At 36.9% G+C, this 14,335-nt stretch overlaps 1 pseudogene; it reads right to left on the bottom strand.

Annotated features, from left to right (window-relative positions):
* Positions 1-612: 612 nt before the first annotated feature.
* Positions 613-791, bottom strand: LOC116595268 (annotated as a pseudogene).
* Between the last annotated feature and the right edge of the window lie 13,544 nt (positions 792-14,335).

The raw sequence follows: 14,335 nt of genomic DNA, 5'->3' as shown, positions 1-14,335 counted from the left end.
CAGGTAATGATTCCAGTGTCCTGGGATCAAGCCCCATGTTCTACTCCCTGCTCAGCAGGGAGCCGGCTTCTCCCTCTCCCCTGTGCTCAGGCTCTGTCTCTCAAGATCTCTCTCAAATAAATAAATTCTTTAAAAAGTAGTGAATACTACCAGCTTACCTTTCCATTAATGGAGATTCCCAAATTCAAAATATAAATATGGTAGGTAGAATAATGTCCCTATGGCCTCACTATTTGGTATAGGCTTTTACTTAACTCCCTTGTTTTTGTGTTGGATCTCTATGTTCCCATGTTTTTGTGCCTCAGTCACCTTCTTTTCATTTAAACTCTCTAGAAAATAAGTGTCCAGACCTCCCCTGGGTGAAGGAGGGGCAATTTCCAGGTTGCAAGAGGTGAGGCAGGAAAGGTGTCTGTGCGTGTCTGTGTGTGTGTGTACACACATATATATAGAGAGAGAGACAGAGAAAGAAAACTCTAAGGTTTTAAACCCTTATTAGGCAGTAGCCCCAAATGAATTAATTTTAATTTAATTAATATTTTTACAAAATAATTAACGTTTTTATTTCTCTCATCATTCACAAAATGTGAATATTCCGTAATTCAGCCATAGCCTTTACTTTCTGGTAACGTCATCACTGGGTTTCAATTCCTCCTTTAAATAACATACTCTTGTTCCAGAAAGCAGTTAGCTTTTCATCATTTTCTTCTGTCTAGGTAACATCCAAAGGCAAATCCCAGAAAGGAGAGTCTATGAACCCAATGGTCACATGCAATCTGAAGTAAATTCATCATGATTGCTTGGTACTAGTGTGAACAAGGAACCCAGGGACCAAGGGCAGCAGTGAGCGCAGCCCCCCAAATTAATTTACAAGGAAATCCTTAAATTGTAGCATCATATAAATGTGTATATTATTAAATTAGAAACAGAGACAGTTATTCAGATATAGTTGATTAAAAAAACAATAAACTTGGGGTGCCTGGGTGGCTCAGTGGGTTAAGCCTCTGCCTTTAGCTCAGGTCATGATCTCAGTGTCCTGGAATCGAGTCCCAAATCTGGGCTCTCTGCTCAGCTGGGAGTCTTCTTTCCTCTCTCTCCCTCTGCCTAATTGTGATCTCTCTCTCTGTGTCAAATAAATAAATAAAATCTTAAAAAAAAAAACAATAAACTTGGAACAACTGCAGCTGGAGAAACTGAAATTTTCCTGGAGGATAAGGATATGCACTTGGATTTTATAGAGACAATACTCCTATTTGCATAAACTATAAAAGGCAGAATATCAGGTATCTGCAAACCTGAAAAGTGAAATTTGTTTTGGGGGTGGGGAGAATGGGGGGGTGGGTATTGAGAACATCTTTGTCTTTCACTGCAAAACTGACACATGAGTGAGCAAAGACTCTCTGAGGAAAAAAAGCAACACATAAGAAAAATACAAAACAAAACAGAGGCTCTGATTTATACCCACAGGGTGTATGAGAATGGGGAGTGGGTGAAGAGATGGTGGACCCAGTCCCTTATCTCTGTGTCATTTCTATTCTGATAAGAGTGTGTCACTTACTATCCAGTCTCAGATATCACAAAAGATGTTTCTAGTCAGCTTTACTCCTTAATTGATTCTCTTACTAGTTATACGCAAATGCATTTCTGACTTCAATTAGAAACTGAAGGTTCATAACAGCACAAAATTTAGGGAAATTCTATGAGAAGCCTTCAGATTATTCATATTGGATGCATAAACATTTTACTAACCACTTATCGAGTCTGTGCAAAATTGCCAAAAGAACAAACGAACGCTAGCAAAGATTTAGCGGTACCATTTGTCACATCACTTTTGTACTGTAACACAAACTCTGTTTTCACTAAGACGTTGCTTTTTTACTTAGATCATGAGTGGTTTTTAGTGTAGTGTTTCATCTTTTTCTTTAAAAGTGTTTTCCTTTAAATGTATAAGTACCTTACCAGAGTATCTATTAAATTCACATTTAATTAATTGCATGGTTCTAGAGACTACTCACATACGGAGGGCTTTTAACCAGCAGGTAAGAGCACAGAAGTTATTAAAAGTTTCAACTGTTGCACAGCATGGGTGTTTTCCGTATCTGTTTAGATTGAAAACACTTTAGTGCAAATAGTCCAGGACCAAAGGTCATGAAATCTAGACTTTAGTCTCTCATTTGATACCAGTTAGTTGTGAAACATTGGCCCTGTTATTCAAATCCTTACAGGTCTCATTTCCAGAAAGGAATGGGTAAAGACAGGTCAAAAGGGACATAGAAAGAAACCTTAAAATTCTATTTCTCAAGAACTATAAAGGGTCTAAAATGTTATCCTACTTCAAGCTAGTAATTAAGTTTGCCACAGTGTCATGGATGCTGGCACAAAACTCTCAATTCAGAGATGGGAGACAATTTATTATTCAGAACAGTAGCAGTAGCCAGAGGACCAGCACTGTGAGTGTGTTAGTTATCTAAACCCCTGTTCCCTAGGGCAGCACGAAGAGGGCCACATGAGCCCTGCATGCACTGTGGGTTATGTCACAGGAAACTTAAGCCTTCTATACTGGGCAGCGTGCATGCCTGCCTGCTCTGTGTTCTGGAGGGAATCCTTATCTCCACCTTCTAAGCTTTTTCAGTGTACATTCTTAAAAAGATAGTCCAAAAATTACAGACAGTGCCCTTCTTCTCTTATAAGACATGCAGGAGAAACATGAGAAAGACACAGAGAAGTATCTCCTATAACATCTAGCCCTCTTTTCCATATCATCTTAGCATGTGTGAATTTCCCCATGAATATGCCACTGCCAGCCACTCTGAATAATCTGACAGAACTAGGAGCCAAATCCTTCAATTTAACTCGCACAGCATATAATTAAGGCTACATCAAGAGGACTCCAGGCACCAGGATGAGGTCAATGTGCAAATCTCAACCATGCCTACAAGGGTCCTATACCCATGGAGAACTGTCTCCAACACTATCCAGATGTGTCCGACTATTAATATTTATAGTGTGTCTGATTTTTAAAAGCAAACTTGTTCTTTTAACAAGAAACTAATTCACAGTACTCATTTCCCTTCTCAGAAAAACTTAGATGTTAAAATACATTTGGTATATAAACTCCTCCTTTTACAGATAAGAAAAATAAGACCTAAGCATAAGAAATGTCATTTGTTCCATGTCATAAAACAAAGTATTGACCCAGGTCTCTCAGCTTCCTGTCTACTTCATGGTGAAAACGGTCGACCAGTTAGCTAGCAAAGGAGTGTTCCCCGGAACACTACTTTGTCTAACACGGGTTGGTTGAGGAGGCACTGGTGTAAAGGTGGAGGGCAAGAAGTCTTGCCTGTGTGGGGAAAGAGGAAGAACTGATAAGAGAATGAGGCAGTGCTGTGAAAGATTCTGACAATCAGAAAATGAATTTATTCCTCAAAAGTGGGAAACCATATCCCCACTCAACCTCGCTCAGGCAGTCAGGCTTGGGTTTGAGTGCAAAATAGGACTTTTTTGAGTTATTCTACACACACACACACACATACAAACTATTCATATACCATAAAGAGAGCATATACTACATATGCTCTAAGCCATGGTAAAATTATTTTGGGGACAAGTGGGCTATATGTCAATACAAAACATATATTTCTTAAATATTCACAAATTAGGGTTTTCTTTTTTTAGTTGATTGTCATAATTTCTACCAGACCTTAGAAAGTGAGCTCTTTACTGAGAATCCATTAATCAGAAATGTCTACTCATTTCTTAATGATAAAAGACATTAAATCATTCAAATGGAAAATGAACATGTATTTAGGGTTGGTATATATACATGTATATATGTATTATATACAAAGCCAATTCTAAATATATCTACATTTTAATATAATATTTATATTATTAATTTTAACCAATTTTAGCATTATATTAATATTAAATATATATACAAATCAGAATGTGTGTATACGCATCCTAATTTGACAATATATCAGACATCCACCATTCTTCAATATATAATCCTTCATTCTACAAGTACCAACTACATAAAGACCTACTTCTCTAAAAATCACTACAAGGATGCCAGTGCAGTATAGACAAAAGTATCTGTCCCTGAGGTATTTACATTTCAGCTGGGAAGTAAGATCTTTTCATGTATATAATATATCTAGCAATGCTGAGTCTTTTAATATATAGCATACACCTAATATAGTACATGATGTGCCTAACATTAAGTGTATTAAAATATTACATATGTATAATGTAATAGTATATATCTATTATGTATGACACACCTAACAATACTGGACTGTAAGAGAACAGAGACTCAGTATGTACAAAAATTAAGAGCAAAGCTACATCCAATCTTAATAGCTCTACCAATTAGCAAGTGTGACCTTGACTAAGTTACCCATCTACTCTATACCTCAGTTGTTGCTTCTTTTCTAGTTTATACTTAACAGGATTTCTTCTGAGTCCAAAATCAATTAACACATGCAAAGCGCTTACTATACTGCCTGGCACACGATAAGTCTTCTGTAAGTGATAGATATGACTATAGAAGGTAGGAGAGACAGATTATCAGTGCTGATCAGAATATTTTAGATGCTTATTTTTCTCTTCAAAATACAGCTTTCCTTTAAAACTCTGAGATCTCAACATACCAGATTCTTCATCTTTCTCTGAACATGGCTTACTGTCACAGACATGCCCATATGTGCCCAGTGGTGACATTTCACAGGCTACATTCCCTGAATGCCAGTCCAACCATGTCTTCCCAGTTCCCATGACATCCTTCCTCATGAAGCCTTCCCCAGTTCTTCTAGGTAGAATCAGTTGATAAGCTCTCTTGCATTCCCAAAGCTCCTTTCCTAGGCAAAACATTTTTTTTAAAGATTTTATTTATTTATTTGACAGACAGAGATCACAAGTAGGCAGAGAGGCAGGCAGAGAGAGGAGGAAGCAGGCTCCCCGCTGAGCAGAGAGCCCGATGCGGAGCTCGATCCCAGGACCCTGAGATCATGACCTGAGCTGAAGGCAGTGGCTTAACCCACTGAACCACCCAGGTGCCCCTCCTAGGCAAAACATTTAAACCTATCTTTTTTTAGTATCCATATCAGTAAAGTGGATGTAATAACAACACCATTATATTACTTGCATTTCTTTCATTACCAAAAGTACTTACATACTTTTTTTGGACTTCGATTCACTTCTCACTAGACTTTATATTAAAGGTGTGAAGCAAAGGGATCATGTCAAATTTTCGTCATCTTGGTATCCTTAGCACCAATGCCCAGAACATGAAAGGGCCAAAGAAATATTGGATAATTGATTCATTTTATACCACTAGCATAGTGGATAATACAGAGTAGGTGCTTAATTTTTTTCAGGAAAGAACTTGAATGAGTTCCTTGCCAGACTATGGCTTGAGCAAGTTCATTCATGTACAATCCCTATATAATTATTTCAACTATTTCATAAAGAAAGTTTGCTTTTATCTATCTGGGAAGTGATAAAATATGATATCACACTGAGTGTTATAGACTGAAAGGTTTTTGTCCTCCCTAAAGTTCCTATGTTGAAATAGTAACTCCCAATGTGATGGTATTAAGAGATAGAGTTTTGAAGAATTAATAGGGCTCGAGGGCCCTGAGGAGGGCTCTCATCATACCCTTACTACACTGGTACACTGATCCCAGACTTCTAACCTCCAAAGCTGTAAGAGATAAATTTCTGTTTTTCATAAACCACCCAATCTATGGTACTTTGTAAAAGCAGCTTGAATTGACAAAGGCAATGAATCAAGAATGCATATTGGTTTCCAAAATGATATCCTTAAGAGAATAATAAAATATCACAGAAAAATACAGAAGAAGTATTTTTTAGAGTGATTAATCCAAAAGAGGTCAAGAAATCAGGAAAGAAGACAAAAGGAATATGAAATAAGTTGTAAAAAGGAAGTAAATAGTAAGTTGGAATATATTAACCAAAATATATTAACATATTAAAGGTAATTTTTAAATGCTCAATTGAAAGACCAAGTGTGTCAGAATTAATAAAACAAAACCAATAGTTTACAAAAGATACAACTTAAATATAAAAATACAATGGATGAAAATAAAAGAATTGAAGTTGATATAAACAAACAAAAAAATTTCCTCAAAAAATTTTAGAAAGATCTAACACATGATATAGCAATAGTACTTCTGGATGTATACCCAAAGCAGATGAAAACAGACAATCAAAGTGATATTTGGAGCCCCATGTTCATTGTAGCATTATTCACAACAGGCAGGATAAGTGCCTATCAATGGATGAATGGATAAGGATATAAGAAGATATGCATATATATATAAAGATGCAAGAAGATATATATATATATAGAGAGAGAGAGAGAGAGAGAGAAAGAGAGAGAGATAGATTCTGGGCATGTAATATACAGCATGGTGACTATAGTTAACAACACTATATTGTATATTTGAAAGTTGTTCAGAGAACAGATTTTAAAAATTCTCATCACAAGAAAAAAATTAAGTAGGTAAAGTGATAGATATTAACTCAACTTGATTGTGATAATCATTTTGCAATATATACATATATTGCATATATACATATATTTAATCATTATATTGTATTCCTTATATATTGCATATATATACATATATTTAATCATTATATTGTATTCCTTAAACTAATGCAATATTATACATCAATTATATCTTAATACAACCAGAACAAAAACTAATAGCAAGTACGAATAAAGGAAAAAATTTCGGTGTGATACACTAGTACCTTAAAAAAAGCACCTGGGCGGCCCAGTGGGTTAAGTATCTGGCTCTGTTTTCTGCTCAGATCATGATCTCAGGGTCATAACATCTAGCCAGGCAGAGAGCTCTGCACTGGGCATACAGTCTGTTTAAGATTCTCTCTCTATCTCTCCCTCTGTCCTTTCTCCCTCCCCTCACCAGCCCCACTTGTGTCTGAGCAAGTGTGTGTTCTCTCTCTCACTCTCTCTCTCTCTAAAAAAAAAAAAAAAAAAAAAATCCTAGAACAATAAGCTTAAATGCTTTCCTCTAGGACTTCCTCTAGGAAGTCAGCCATATCCATTTCTATTCAATATCATACTGGAGGTTTTACCCAGTGCAGTAGGGCAAGAATATATATAAGTTTTAAGGTTTGGCAAGAAAGTAATAAAAAACAGTCACTGGTTTGCAGATGACAAAGAGTACATAAAGAAATCTAAAATAATCTAGTCAAACTATTAACAGTTGAATTTGACAAGTTCGTTTGTTATTATATAAAAACCAATTGTCTTTCTATAAAACAAAACAACTACATTGAAATAAAATATTTCAAATGCCATCATTTACAAAGCAAACTCTTTCAATAGGACATAAAAAGCACCAACCCATAGAAGAAAGGATTTGACTACTGCAAAATCAAAAACATCTCTTCACTAAAAGACACAAACCATGGATTGAGAAAAACTATTTGCATTGCAGATACCCAGAATATATGAAGAATTTCTATAAGTCAATAAGATGAAAGACACCCAACACAGCAGAAATGTAGGCAAAAGCTGCAAATGGGCATAATACACACACACACACACACACACACACACACAAACAAACACACACGCACACACATTTACACAATCTAAATGGCCAATAAACATGTAAGAAATTAACTTCATTAACTTATTAATGATTAACTTCATTAATCATCAGATAACTGCATAGTATCAGGATTCAATCTCAATAGGTAAAAATCATAATGGCTAGAATTTCAGAAACCTGAAAATATCTAGTGCTGCAGAGGATAAGGATATGAAGCAACTAAAACTCTCATTCAATGCTAGTGGGAATGCAAATTTGTAAACCTACTTTAGAAATGTTTGCTATTTTTACTAAAGCTTAGCTTAAGTTTATCTTAGGACACAGAGATTCCATTCCAAGGTGGACACCCAACAGAAATGTATACAGAAATGTATTTGGGTACTAACAGACATATGCCAGGCACTGTGGCACTATTCCTAATTGTTAAATACAGACAACAACCCACGTGTTCATCAACAGTAGAATGGATAAATTGGAGATTCACAAAGCTGTAAAGTGTATAGTAAGCATAAACAACTGCAGTATGCAACAACATGAACGAATTTCAAAACCAAAATGCTGAGAAAAGGAAGGCACTTACAAAATAACACATACTGTAGGAGCCCATTTCTGTACATTTCAAAAATGGACAAAATTAATGTGATAGCAGTTAACACAGTGATTAACTCTGGACAGAGTAGTGACTGGAAGATGGGCACATGGGAAGCCTTCAGGTTACCAGCAATACTCTGGGATTTTTTTTTGTTTGTTTTTGTTTTTGTTTTTTTTGTTGTTGTTGTTGTTTTTACACTGGTGGTGGTTCCATGAGTTTGAGCTTTTTGAAAAGTCTTTGAGCTGTATTATTTGGTGTACTACTCTTCAAGTATCTGATTTTTCAATAAAAAGTCTATACAAATATGTATGTATGTATGTATATAGATGAGTGAGAGGGAGATGTATTAAGAGATTGAGCTGTATTGAACAGGTTTTATAAATGCTGTGAGTGTAAAAGAAGGATAATTTGCCAGTACCATATGCCATTCCTCCACAATAGCCAATCCATCATGTTTGAAAGAGCTCATAAAGTAATTCCAGAATTATACAGAGAATGCTGTGAAGTACGGAATCACAGTCAGTACAATAAGACCTTTTTTTTTTTTTTATTAAATAGCTATGCAAATACTTTGGGATCAGTTACTAGATAACTTCATAGATATAAACATGTTGAATCAGAATTTGCTGGAAAAAAAAAACAGTTTTAATAAACACTATCCTATCTCAAATGGGTTGGAAACTCAGAAAGTAATGTGATTTTTTTCCCCCTAGCAAACACACACACATACACGGTCTGTTTGCCTACTAGCCCCCCGTCCTGGGAGGAGCAAGGAAAGAATGAAGACGGAAACAGACGGCTCCAGATTGGTAGGTGGTGGACTTAATAAGTGAGTGAACTTACCTACCCGGCTTCCTGGGTGCCACAGGACAAGCATTTGCCCACCAGAATATTAAAAGTTTATACAGCGACCTTAACTGGGTTTCATCTCATATTCTACCCGAATCATCTCACTCTCTCAAGGCCACTACCTTGACACTGGCTTCTAGTGTGAAAGTGGTGGGTAGTTTCCTCCAAGAGCAGGTGAAGGAGAAGGAAGCTCCAATTAGCTGGAGTCAGGCTGCAGGTCAAATGGAGGTCATGTCCTCTCAATGACCTCCTCCAACCTGCCACACCTCCTGACCCGTTCTTCCAATCTTAGGGGCCTTGCCCTCTCCCAAATGTGCCTCGGGCATCAGCAAGGGGTTCCACTGCCCGGGAGGTATTCCCTGGCAGCTACACGGTTGGGTAGGAGACAGATGCCACAGCAACGGTATAGGCACATGTAAGAGAGAACACAATGAAGATAATGATTCCCAAAAGAAGTCACAATGTTTTCCATCAAGAGCCCTGTGATCCAAACCACTGACTTATTAAATAGGCCAGAGGTGGTAGGATCACTCAGGGCATTCACCTGTGTCCTCATGTGATTTAATAAAGATACATTAGCAGACTCATCAGGTGTGAACACATAACATTCTGTATAGATAATGGCCCTGGTGCCTCTTTAGGAGGCACTAATAATGTCCAAGGCCATCCTATTTTGGAAGACAGCTTTTCTCATGAGAGCATTTCAACATTCAGTGAGGATATGCTTTGTCAGCTACCATGGAAGCCTTGCAGGGTGAATTCAGTAAGGGCTTCTCTGCGAGATTAATGTCCCCCAGGCCAACAGAGGGAACAAAGCAGCTGAATAACCATGCCAGTGGAACACAGATTGTTCTCACCTGGCCTTAAGAAGAGGGAGGTTGGCAGCTTTAGGAACTTAACCTGCTAGTGCACACCACACACTGGCCAAGGGAGGCAGCACTGTGTGCTGTGAAGAGATGCACGGGGGGCAGGACCTGCCAGACCAGGACCCCCACCTCCTCCCCTCCTTCTGCGGAGCTTGTCCCAATTTAAGCACAGTGTGTTTCAACAGGAAACAGATTCCAAAGGCCAAGGAGTTCCCCCTCACCCAGGGGGTGTGAAGGAAATTATCCATCCTGGTGGGGTATCTTATTGCAAATCCAGTAGAGAACGCTTTTCCCAGGTGGGATGGGGCTTTGTGTTCTCAGCAGCAAGGCACGCTGATCCACAGCGTGATTTGGGGCAAGAACTGTCTCCAGTAACTTCTATACCCTAATGGTGTTAGGTGTCTCAGCAGTCTGGCAATATGGGGCTATAGGCCCTACCAATTAGTCATTCAAATGTATTAACGCCTAGAACAATATTTTAGTTCACCCAGCTAAGCTGGTTTTACTTGTTTGTAATTTAATCTGCTGTTCTAATATTTCATTCTTTATTTCTACTAATCTTGCTGCTTGTAGGTCATACAGGTGGAAACTTCATTCAAACATTTAGAGATGCACTCATTCTCCCCTGAAGAATCCTGGCAGTGGCCACCTTCTTAAAATGTGTGCCTTGGTACCTAGCTGGCCTCACTCAGCCCTGAAGTGTGTATGTTAAAGGGAGAACAAAATAAAAGGACTTCTTCCAACACACACACACACACACACACACACACACACACACACTCTTCTCTTTCTGTAGTAAGAATGAAGGGTCAGAGAGGAACCAGAGAGATTACTATTCATTTGTTTTGTTTCTTAAATTCCACCCAGAAGTAAAATCATATGACTTATTTCACTTAGCATTACACCTTCTAGATCCATCATGTTGTTGCAAATGGCAAGATTTCATTCTTTTTTATGTCTGAGTAACATTCCATTGTGTGTGTATATATATAAATACACACACACACACTATATATATATATATATATACACACACACACACACACATATATACACACACATACACATAACATATATGTTATACACACATGCATATTATATATATATATATATATATATATATATATATATATCACATACCTATAGCCCATCTTCTTTATCCATTCATCTATGGATGGACATTTGGGCAGCTTCTATACCTTGGCTGTCGTAATTTTTTTACCCTTAAAATAAGTTCATTAGATTTATAAATAGCACATTGATTCCTTTAATTTAAAAAATTTAAGAACAAGTTTGAGCTTATACATTCTTTTAAAATTGAATTTTATAATAGAAACTAAAGAAAAGCTCTGAATAGACTTTTCTGTACTCAAAAATTTATAATACTTATAAGTTTTAATAACTTATAAAAACTTATAAATTATATTAATATATAATGTATTATTTTCCCAGGGGTACAGGTTTACATCACCAGGCTTACACATTTCACAGCACTCACCATAGCACATACCCTCCCCAATGTCCATAACCCAGTTGGCTGTTGTAAATTATGCTGCAATAAACACAGGGGTGCTTGTATCTTTTTTGACTAGTGTTTTGTTTTCTTGGAGAAAATACCCAGTGGTGGAATTCCTGGATCACACAGTGATTCTATTTTTTAAGTTTTTGACAAATGAGCACAGAAAAAAAGACAATAAACCAGACTCAAATATAGAGAACAAACTGGTGGTCCCCAGAGGGGAAGTGGGTAGGGTATGGATGAAATAGATGAAGGGGATTAAGAGTACATTTATTGTGATGAGCACTAAGTAATGTATAGAATTGTTCAATCATTACATGGTATACCTGAACTAATATAATACTAGATGTTATTTATTCTTAAAGAAGAACAGAACAGAGAGATCTTTGAATATCCAGGCAGGGTCTTTGGTGGGATGCATCAGGCAAGTATGGGGCAAAATTATATTGTCAGAGCCCTGCAACCAAGTGTCTGATCTCTCACCGTGGACCTGGACACCACACTTGCCAAGGAAGCTGGAGAAAACTGAGCCTGAAGACACAAGTCCACTAACTAAAACCATAACAAACTAATAGAGTACACTGATGTCATTATCGTTAATTAAGGATAAAGAAAACTCCAAGCAAGTCACAATGTTCTTTTTGTCCTGTCGGTATATAAATAGGAACATGAAAAGTCAGGATATGACATTGGCAGTGGACAGAGTACCTAATGGGTCAATCTCCACTGTGGAACTGTATACAGTTGGCTGTGGAATCAGACATTCATCCAGGTTCCTTCCCCTTGGAATAAGTGAGAGGGAAACAGATAATTCTAATTAATTTTCTAAACTTCAGGCAGTTCTTCCCTTGTTGCTTCACTCAGACTCCTCCAGACAATACTGTTGGTCAAGACTGTTCATAATGCATGAATATTATTAGTTAAATCCTTCTGTTTCTAGGTTCTAGGGATATATTAACCCAATTCTCTAGGACTAACTTCAGGACTATCAGTAGAAAAATATAAGGCAGATAAAAATAACCTATGTTTAACTAGTAATTATAGTAATATATGTGAACACAGACGTTTCTTAAGAATGATCATTGAAAATCTAGTTTAAAAATAATACAAATTGAAAATGATAATGCAAAAGTGGACATCCAATAAAAGGATTCTCATAGGAAGAGAGAAACGTTCTATACTTGTTTAAAATGGTTTTTTTGCCGGGTGGGGGGAGCTTGCCCAAATTTACCAACTCCAAAGCTCCTGCAAGAAGAACTTGCACTGGCCCCATCAACAAGTCTGAGACACACTAACCTCACACAGTTTACAATGAGACCTCCTCCTTCCAGAGGAATCGGAGGATGCATTTTATCCTATAAATTGATTAGAAGTTAACAGGCATGTGAAACTAATGAAATATATAAACAGAAATCACTTTTTAAAAATCTACAAGGCAATAAAACCTGCAGAGAGTAATATGGGAGACTTCTACATTACTCAATTCTCCCAGAAAATTAGTCAGTAAATCATTAAATCATGCAGATCATGGTCTGTCTAATTCTAAGTATTTGAATATTTATAACATTCATAGCAAATGATTGTTTGACATGACCCAATGGACATTTTGTACATTCTTGATACTGTATTATCATGCAAATATCACCATACATTGGGGAGTCCCCTAGAATAAAAATCAAGGCAGTGGTATAAAGTCACACACGGTGTCCACTACTTGCTTCCAGAGGCATGATTTGCACAGACTATGAAGAGATCACACATATGGGTCCCCAGGTGTTGTGCAATGCAGCAGTCTTAAAACATTTGCAATACAATGACAAAGAAAAATTTATTTTCATGAAGATTGGTATATGGTCACATTATGAAAACAGAAAAAATTTTCAAAGTTACAACTTTATTAATTGACCAATGCCAGCATTACTACTTGTGACAATGTATTTGAAATACCACGTATTCCTGACCCCCAAATCACACAGGACAAGACACTGAGTTAGAAGAGAGTACCATAGAATCTATATCCTATTTGAGGACTCCTTGGTTTTCAATTACATTTTCCTGTAGACACAACTGTTTTGTATATTTCTGAAATATCTTTGTTCTCCCTTCCATCCATATTTATAACCTCCATAGCTTTATTTGTATTATTTATATGTCTTCCCAAATGTGTTTAATGCCTTCAATTTAACATCACTGAAAAAGGCATTATTGTGCTTTGTGCTACTTCCTGATCATTAATGAAGACATTACATTTTTAAAAAAATTCCACCCTTGTTAAACACATTTTTGCAACTTCAAATTGTATAAAGCCTAAAATATGAATAATTTGAAGACATTGCCACATATTATTATTCTTTGCTTACCATCTTTTAGCTCATTTTCAGTTCTTGAGGCTGAATTTTTCTGGTTTGATTTGAATCAATTTTGCCAGCAAAGTCTCACTGATGTTATATCAATTACTGTAAGAGGAGAATATAGGATGAGCACCGTACATAATCCTCTCTATTCAGCTCTGAATTTAGTTATTCTAACAAGAATGCTATTTAGGGCTGTGTGTATGTGTGTGTGTGTGTGTGTGTGTGTGTGTGTGTAGGGATAGTGGTATTGGGAGATGGAGGGTGCTTTTTAAAAATACACAATTCACAAAAATAGATTTACTATTCTGGGTGAAAACAGAATTAAAGGAAGAAAGAAAGGAGCTCTGGCTCTGATCATCAGGTAAACTGACAGAAGAAAAAAATGTGGACATTAGAATGGTATTCCCCTTAGACGTAGGTAAGCATGGTCCTTGCTTCAGAGGGCCCGATGCTTTGCAGTTCCTTTCTCAAATTTTTCTAATTTCAACTCTCATCACACTGTGGTCCCTGAGACTGGCTGGAGTTGGCTAGAGTTGGAGTAGAGCACCCTG

Source organism: Mustela erminea, chromosome 7, assembly GCF_009829155.1.
Source record: "Mustela erminea isolate mMusErm1 chromosome 7, mMusErm1.Pri, whole genome shotgun sequence".
NCBI classification, from domain to species: Eukaryota; Metazoa; Chordata; class Mammalia; order Carnivora; family Mustelidae; genus Mustela; species Mustela erminea.
This window is presented reverse-complemented; position numbering and strand designations above follow the sequence as displayed.